The sequence below is a fragment of the Pyxicephalus adspersus genome, chromosome 7 (assembly GCF_032062135.1).
Source record: "Pyxicephalus adspersus chromosome 7, UCB_Pads_2.0, whole genome shotgun sequence".
Classification (NCBI taxonomy): domain Eukaryota; kingdom Metazoa; phylum Chordata; class Amphibia; order Anura; family Pyxicephalidae; genus Pyxicephalus; species Pyxicephalus adspersus.
The window spans coordinates 67,968,659-67,977,227 of NC_092864.1; positions in this window are offsets into that span (position 1 = coordinate 67,968,659).

Genomic DNA, 8,569 nt, shown 5'->3' on the forward strand with positions numbered 1-8,569 from the left:
CAATCAAATATCGTAAGGACTTCAGGTCACACTTTTATCTCTACTTTCTCTATGTTTCACAGCAAATGCTACTTCCTTAGGAGAGTAAATTGTTATTGTATCTATAACAGATGGTACATATAATTATACATTGAACAACAATAATTATTATACAATATAATATCTTCATTTATCAAATCATCCACAGAAGAGCTCTTATATACACCTTCAGTAGTGACTTAACTACTAAGCGTACCTAAACTCAACATTTGTAGACAACCCTTCTTCGTAAAGTAAAAATGTTGTTCTTGTTTTTTTTTTATTTAGGTGCAACACCTTTTTTTTTAATGCACATAAGGGGAATTTTTCCTCCTAGGAGAAAGAGATGCCGATCTCACGCATGCGCAGTAAGAGATCGGGTGACAAAGAAAAAAGGCCATAGAAGAAGACGGAATAGAAGAGAGAAGATGGAAGCGCCTGGAGCTTCCTCTGCGCTGGGACAAAGAGGAATTCTAGGACGACGCGGGATGGATCCTGGGAAGTACCAGCGCCATTGAGGGAACTGTGGGATTAAAGGTTAGTATAATGTTTTTGTTTTTAGTTGAGTTCCGTCTTCATGATTTCAGATTTGGAGGATAGAGATGATAAAGGGTAGTTTCTAAAAACACAAAGCTGGTGGATCAACCATGGGGAAGATGAACATTTCACCCACAACAAATGCTGGTCTTGACATGGTCCTTGAGATAGATGTTACTAAAACTGTTGCTAATATAACATAGGATGACAATATAATAAAGACAATATTAAGTACAAAATAGGCTTTATAAAGAGGTTGAAGATCTATGTGTGTATACGTGCTTACATATCTCGCCCTAGAGTGATCAGATTGGGGTGGAAATTTTTATAAAGTTCACCCCTTTCTGTTCCCAGAGACCACAAAACTCCTAGGACATACAAATATCAAATGTTATCATCTCTCAACTCGACTACTGCAACATCCTTTTGTCTGGATTTCCATTAGCCAAACAGTCTACCCAAAAATAATTATGATTGCTGCAGCTAGACCAATCTTTCGTTCTCTCCGGTCCTCATCTGTTGGTCCTCATCTTTAAAAATAAAGTTTAATATTATTAACACAGTTGGAAAATCTCAGAGCTGTCAATATGGCAGCTAACAAGAGGCATTAGATGGAGGACAGTGCTGTTATTCTAGCATGTTATAGTGGCACGATGGAAACAACACCACAAAGGTAGTGTATTGTGTCTCTGTAAAGCAGGGGTGTCAAACCCTAGCCCATGGGCCAAATCTGGCCCGAAACGTCCTTTTTTTTGGCCCCCTAAAAGATTTCTTAATATGAATTGCAGCTGGCCCGCGGCTACTAGGGATTGCAGCGAGTGATGCTGCTACTACGATTCCCAGCATCACTCGTGTCAATAGACTAGCGGCCTATGCGTGGCCCCGCATTGGACTGTTCTATGGATGCAAGTAATGCCGGGAATTGTAGTAGCGGCATCACTCGCGTTTATAGAACAGCTCTCTGCCTATGCATGGTCCCGCAATGGAGATTATACTGATAGGTAAGCTCATTACAAAATGTTGAAATAATCAGGAATTATTATAGAGCTATTGCATGCAGCAATTCATTGGGTTTCACATTGCATTCTCTGGCAAAGTAAAACAAATAATCTCAATAGGAAGAAACAAGAACACATGAGAATGCAGTAATATGCAGTGGATTGATCTAAATGTGTTCCTTGGCACAGTAACCCATTTGAAATTTAACTCAGAGGGTCACAAATAGAGAAAGAGGCAAGATTTTTTTCTTAAATAATTTTTTTTTTTAATTCTTAGACCTCTTTCTCTATTATAGGCTTGTTCCAGATTGAATGTCAAGCAAAACCTCTTTGTTTCCATATGAAAAGGTTTTATATCTATTGAGGGGAAAAAACTTCCTAATTTTGTTCAATAAATTTCAAGTTTGGCCCGCAACTTGGTCTAAGTATTTAATTTTTGCCCTGTGTATTCGAGTTTTACACCCCTGTAAGGGACAAAAGTACAGGTACACCACAATACTCACCCAACAAATATTATTTGGGAACTAATGTCCCCAGTAGAAATGTATTTTGTGCCCTGTCTAGTCAAGCTTGCAATCTGAGAGTGTGATCTTAGATTGGATCTAAAATAAGGTTACAAGTGCCTGTATATAAAACACACAAGTAATCTCCACTTTAAACATGATAAATTATAATTTCCCCACCCCTCAAAAACGTATTAGGTTAATTAAAAGTTTGGTTTGTCTGAATATTTTACGTCCTGCGTTCTGTAAAGTTGGATAGTGTGTTAGCTTGACAGAGTGTTATTTTTATACAATACCCAAAACCACAAGTATATTTGTCCTGCAATAACAATCTATTATTGTGCCTGAAATGAAAACCTTCAACTAAATTCAGTTTAATGAAAGGTTCTATAATAGGTATACTTAACAAATATGCCTGATTACATCATTCACTATGCTATTTCAATAGGGCTTATGTAATGTCACAAAATTGATTTCTATCTAGAGTTGTGATAAGTTTTCACAAAGATCTTGTATTGATGATGAGAGAGTTGGACCGTTGTAAAATGTTTTCTTTGGTACATTCAAAAGATTCACAATTGAGTAAATGTATAGACTCTATGGTAGCCCATCATTGTGTAAAACTCATGTCTCATTCTTCCTGAACCACTATTTTACAATGTAAACCTGATGATTTCTAGCTTTGTTGGAAAAACCTGGTTATTCATTTTATTCTGCCATTTGCAACCCCTATTTATTGTACAGCGCTGTGCAATATGTTGGCACTATATAAATATTGTTTATTATTATTATTATTATTATTATTAATATTAATAATATTATACCAAATGAAGACTCCCCAGGTCATAACAATGCTCATACAACCTTGGAGACATTTTGGCCAGGTATTCAGAAATGAAGAGGAGATACCAGAAGACATAGGCCCTGATTTATTAAAGTTCTCCAAGGCTGGAGAGAATATACTTTCATCAGTGAAGCTGGGTAATAGAGCAAACCTGGAATGGATTTCCTAAAATCAAGCTATTTGTTAGCAAATGTTTTCAATCCTGGACCAGATCCATTCCAGGTTTGCTGGATCATCCAGCTTCACTGAATAAAGTGTATTCTCTCCAGCCTTGGAGAACTAATAAATCAGGGCCATAGAGTCGTAGAAGGGTAACAATGTAAAAGCAGGACTGATATCTGCATCTGTGCAAGGAGGAACATTTGGACCACTGCCAGAACCCTACAAGATGACCTCCAGCAGGCTACATGTGTGCCTATATCTGACCTATCTGTCAGAAAGAAACACAAGGAGGGTGGAATGTGGGCCTGATATCCTGCATTAGGACCTTTGCTCACAGCCCAGCATTGCCATTGCATTGCCCTTCACCAAAGAACATTAGAATAGGCAGGTTCCATATTGGCACCCTGTTCTCTTCACAGATCAAAGGTTAACATTTGCCTAATGTCAGTCGTGAAAAAGTTTGGAGAAGCTGTGGGTAACATTATGCTGTCTACATCATCCAGCATGACCAGTTGGCAGTGGGTCAGGGATGGCCCAGGGGGAAGGTGGTCCAAGTCTTTTGGAGGGGTGCCCACACTTTTTTGGCTTGCAAGCTACTTTTAAAATGACCAATTCAAAATGAGTTGCAATCAGTTGCATGGTCTGGACAGAAGTTGCTGGTTGCTAGCCTCAAACAGACTTCCAAATGATCGTCAGTCATAGTGGGACGGTATTTGGACTTAAAACGTACCTATACTCAGAATTTTCACTTTACATAAAAGGGTACAGAACCCTTTTATGTAAGGGAAAAATCCTTTTTTTTCTTTAAAGTGCAACACCCTTTTTTTTAAAAAAATAAAGGGTGCAGCACTGCCCCCCAATTCTCGGCTGCCTAGGCGGTTGAAAATGAATGGGACAGCAAAGCCTCCCGGAATACCTAGGTCAGGCATCCTGGGAGGCTCTTGGGCGCTCTTTCTACGCATGCCCGAGCATCTAGGGCATGTGCAGAAGGAGCCTTTTTGCTCAAAGAGAACAATTTGAACTCAGGCATATGTAGTGAGATTGGCAAAAATTTTTTTCATCCTACGTCACCTGATCTCGTACCTGGGTCGGGTGGCGGGACGACGCGGGACCAGATGCCGGACCCCCCTGGAATGATCGGTCTGCCCTGTGGGATTGAAGATGTGTGTTTTTTTTTGTGTGTGTTTTGAGTATAGTTCCTCTTTAAAAACTCCTGTGTGCGGTAGAGTTTATTTTGAAAGGCAGGGCTCCGCGATCTACTCACGTTGCCTTTGCTATCTACTGGTAGATTGTGATCCACATGTTGGGCACCCCTGCTCTGGAGGTTGCAAGTAATTCCTATCTGTAAGGATAACATTGTTCCCACTGGCCCACAGTGTAAGAGGCATTTATCCCCATGACCACCACATTATTAAACTGTGAGTTGGGTGAATCTGGGTGATCAAGCAAACCTGGAATTTACCTAGTCCAGGTTTCAAAACATTTGCTAGCGAATAGCAAATGACTTTGAAGAAATCTATTCCAGGTTTGCTGGATCACCCAGCTTCACTGATGAAAATGTATCCACTCCAGCCTTGGAGAGCTTTAATAAATCAACCCCATTATTTTCATTGTCTGTCCCCCACATTTCTCAGATCTGAACCCAATAGTGACCCTCTGGGACATGAAATATTGATGTATCTGACTCCTATAAGTCACACAGACTTTATAGGTCAATGTGGGGCCATACACACTACTGTGCTTTATTTTGAATTTTTCTGAAGAAATTTATGCAAGTTTAATCTTTCTTTCATTTCAGTTTTTATCTCTGATTTTCTTATATATCAGTAATACATATTTTTTTTAAATAGTTTTATTATGCAGTCAGTGCTGTGTAGATGGTGCTGGTGGTTTTCACATATTCTAGCTAACCACTAGAAGGCATCAGAGCTAAGGAAATGTCGGCTTTTCTGCATTTGCAGAATAATTGCACGCATAATTTTAAAATAGGAAGAAGGAATGTATTACATAGACAGAAGACATTTTTTTTTAATTTTGACTTATAGTGATAGAAATAAATACAAATCTTTTATAAGTATACAAGGTAATACTATATTAGCATATCAACTAAAATAATCCTATGTTACTACATTTTATATTTAAATGACAAGTGCTGCTGCAATATGCTCCCCTCATGGGCAGGTTGTATCTCTGGTCTGAGCCTGCGATGGGATAGTGGGCAGGTTTTGGCATCACAATGTCACTCTGGGGAAAGTTCCCCTTAAAGTAACACAGCTCTTGGCACATGCGTGGTCCAGAGTCCGTAGCTTTAGTAGCAAGCTCCAAAACGTTGGGGACCACTGTGAAATGATTTCTGGGTGCTTTTTGAAGTATCCTTTGGGTCATTTTCCTGCTGAAAGACCCATGACCTCCAGTTGAGACACAGCTTAGCTTATTAACACTGGGCCCTACATTGCACCCCAGAATTCTTTGTTAGTCTTCAGGTTTTATAATGCTATGCAAACAGTCAAGACTACACTGCCTGAAGCAGCAAAGCAACCCCAAAACATAAGTGAACCTCCTTCATGTTTGACTGTAGAGCCCGTTTTCTTTACTTTGAATGTTTTTTTTTTTTATAAACACTCAAATGATGTGTGTTAACAAAAAGCTGTATTTTTGTCTCACCTGTCTAAAGGAAAGTGGAAGCCTTCTGGGAGAATGGCATAGACCTTCAAAACCATCTTGTGTTTAGGAGTGAACCACCAGGAAAGGTTTCTTGGAAAACAGCATCACCAGTTGCCAAACTTGCCAAGCCAAAACACCATCCACATATCTATATCTGAAGGGTTACCTTGAGAAGTGAACTTGCAACCCATTGTATCATTGACTGATTTCATGATGTATTTCTACCTCAAATTTTAAGCTTTACCAGCTATACTGTTAGAAGGATGGCAAATAGGTCATTAGGATAGCAAGATGATTTAGCAGAGCGGCAAGTACCCTCACCAGGGCAGTGTACTATTAGTATTTTTAAAATTAATAATATTAGACAGTATATATATATATAAATAAATGTATATAGCACCAACATATTACATAGCACTGTACATTTAAAAAAAGCAGCTGAGTTCGTCCCAAGAAAAATGTATATCAGGCTGGGAGAGCTGAAACAGGATGTAAGGACAGACATCAGGATGAATTTGCTTTTTCTTGCTGTAGCAGGACTTTTGTTTCTCTCTAATTGACATATCCCTCACTGGTGGCATTTTCTGACTTGACCCTGAACATATTTTTTTTAAAATTGGTGATTATATAGAGTATGTCAAGGTGACCTTTTGATCATGTTTTTTTTGCTGTCTGTATTGGGCAGATTTGCCTCTTATTCACCATTGTCATTAGCTCAGAAAGCAGGGGAAATAAAAACTTTTTGTTTAGCTGTCATGAGTACATGTACATGAGAACAGTACACGTTCCTATGACAACTCCGATATGAAAATTGCATTCAAATAGAGAAATGTTCTCTTTTTGCATTGGGTCAGGAAATAAATAAATTCTCCCTGGTGGGGACAAAAAAAAAATAAGCTAATAGGGTTTTAACCCTTATTCAAAACAATAAATATTCCTGCTTAGCATGAAACAATTAGCTTCAGATGTCAGAGACAGATCCTAAAGCAATAAAATCATAGATTTCGGTCCTTTTTGCCTGACAAATCTGCATATTTAGAGGATCAGCAATTGCCTTATCCAATGTTGATAGAATGGTGCGCTCCAGATTTCTGGAATGCATTGCAAATGGGATTACTTCAGAAGGAGCTACTATCCAATCCAGGACTTCTATATGAAAGTTGGATAGTTCATAGACTGGAGCACATGAAACTAAGGCTAAAAAAGCAGCAAGGGACGACACAGGTCCCAAAATTTTCTGAAACTTTAGGATCAAGCTCAACTTGCAGTGTTTGGAGTAACATGGCACATTGTCTTCTGGAGCTTTCAAGACCTGTCCTTACAGGAGATCGTTCGGGTAAGCCAGTATCAGAATTTCCAATAGCACAATGGAACCAGAACCAGTGCTAACACATTGGTAAACACCCAAGGCACATAGGAAAGGATGAATGGAATTGCTACAAACCAGTACTGGAGAGACCCTACACAAACCACAGACAGCATCTGGCAAGATAGGTATGTGCAAATACACATTTTGGCCGTCCACCAAATTCAGGAAATCCATCTAATGAATGAAAGCTACAAGAGAACTTTAAGAGCTTTGAGGTTAAAAAAAAAATGAAATGGTTTAGAATTAAATGCTTGAAGGGGACTGGGACCAGGACTCCTCGACTGGGTCCAAGAGCCCTGAGAGGGCCTGGTAAACATCTATAACACTGCGAGATTGGCTGTCAAATGTCAATGAAAGAAAGAAAAAAAACAAGTTTATATTCTGTGGCACTACAAAATTTCCAATATTGCAATACAATTTTATTAATACTTAAAATAATCCTCTATTTAGTTTACATTTCCAGAAATAAACAACCCTTCTTTGGGGCTTTGGTAAAAGACATAACCCAATGTCAAAGTCATGAATCCCGGAATATTACTTAGCTGCAATATTAACCTCCATAGACAGCTGCATAAAACAACTGTAGGCCCTGTGTCACCCAAAAGGAACATATTTTCCATATTAGATCAAGTTAAAAATGTAATAATCATTAGTAAAACTTGATCCACACATTATTTGTAAAAATATATACATTTTGGATAAAAAGACGCTTATAATTTGGGATCCTTCATGATCCTTTCCAATAAGTAACAACTGCACAATGCATGAAGGAGAGCTGTACATACAGCACCGCTCTGCTCTATGGAGTGGGGAGGGGGGAGAACAACGAAGCGGCACCCTGCTGCACTTTCTTCCCCTTTACTTCCATTAGGATCGTTCATCGTTCATTGTCCATCTTCCCTAGATCCACCAGGACGGTCGTTCGGGCGATGGACGACAATCGCTGTACACATGCCAGATTCTCGTCCAATATTTGGCTCAGGGCCGATATCGATTGCTGTACATGCCAGATTCTCGTCTGATATCAGCCCTGAGCCAATTATTGGATGAGAACTGTTTGCATGTATCTACCCAGCCTTATAATAGCAATGCTTTTGATCAATTTACCTACTGTAGGCAAAAAAATAAAATAAATATATGCCTTAGAAATTAGGTAGGAGTGAGGGGCTAGCAGTAGAGGTATTGTTACTAAAAGTTAGATGCATATATAGGGTGTTGGTGACAATCAGAAGAACTTTGCTGTTAAGAAGTGAATGGTGTATACCTACATAGGAAAGGCAGACAAAGCCATTATAACATCTGTAGATGTGCAGCAGCTGGTAATGCCAGGTTGCTAAGCACTGCAGGAATAATGCAAATCCCTGAAGTGTCTACAATGGAGTCTTGCTCTGTGAGCAGCTGATCTATGGTTGATCACTGAGATCTTGATTGAGTTCACTTGGGATAAAGGGTAAAAGCAACACTGTGTGGTCTC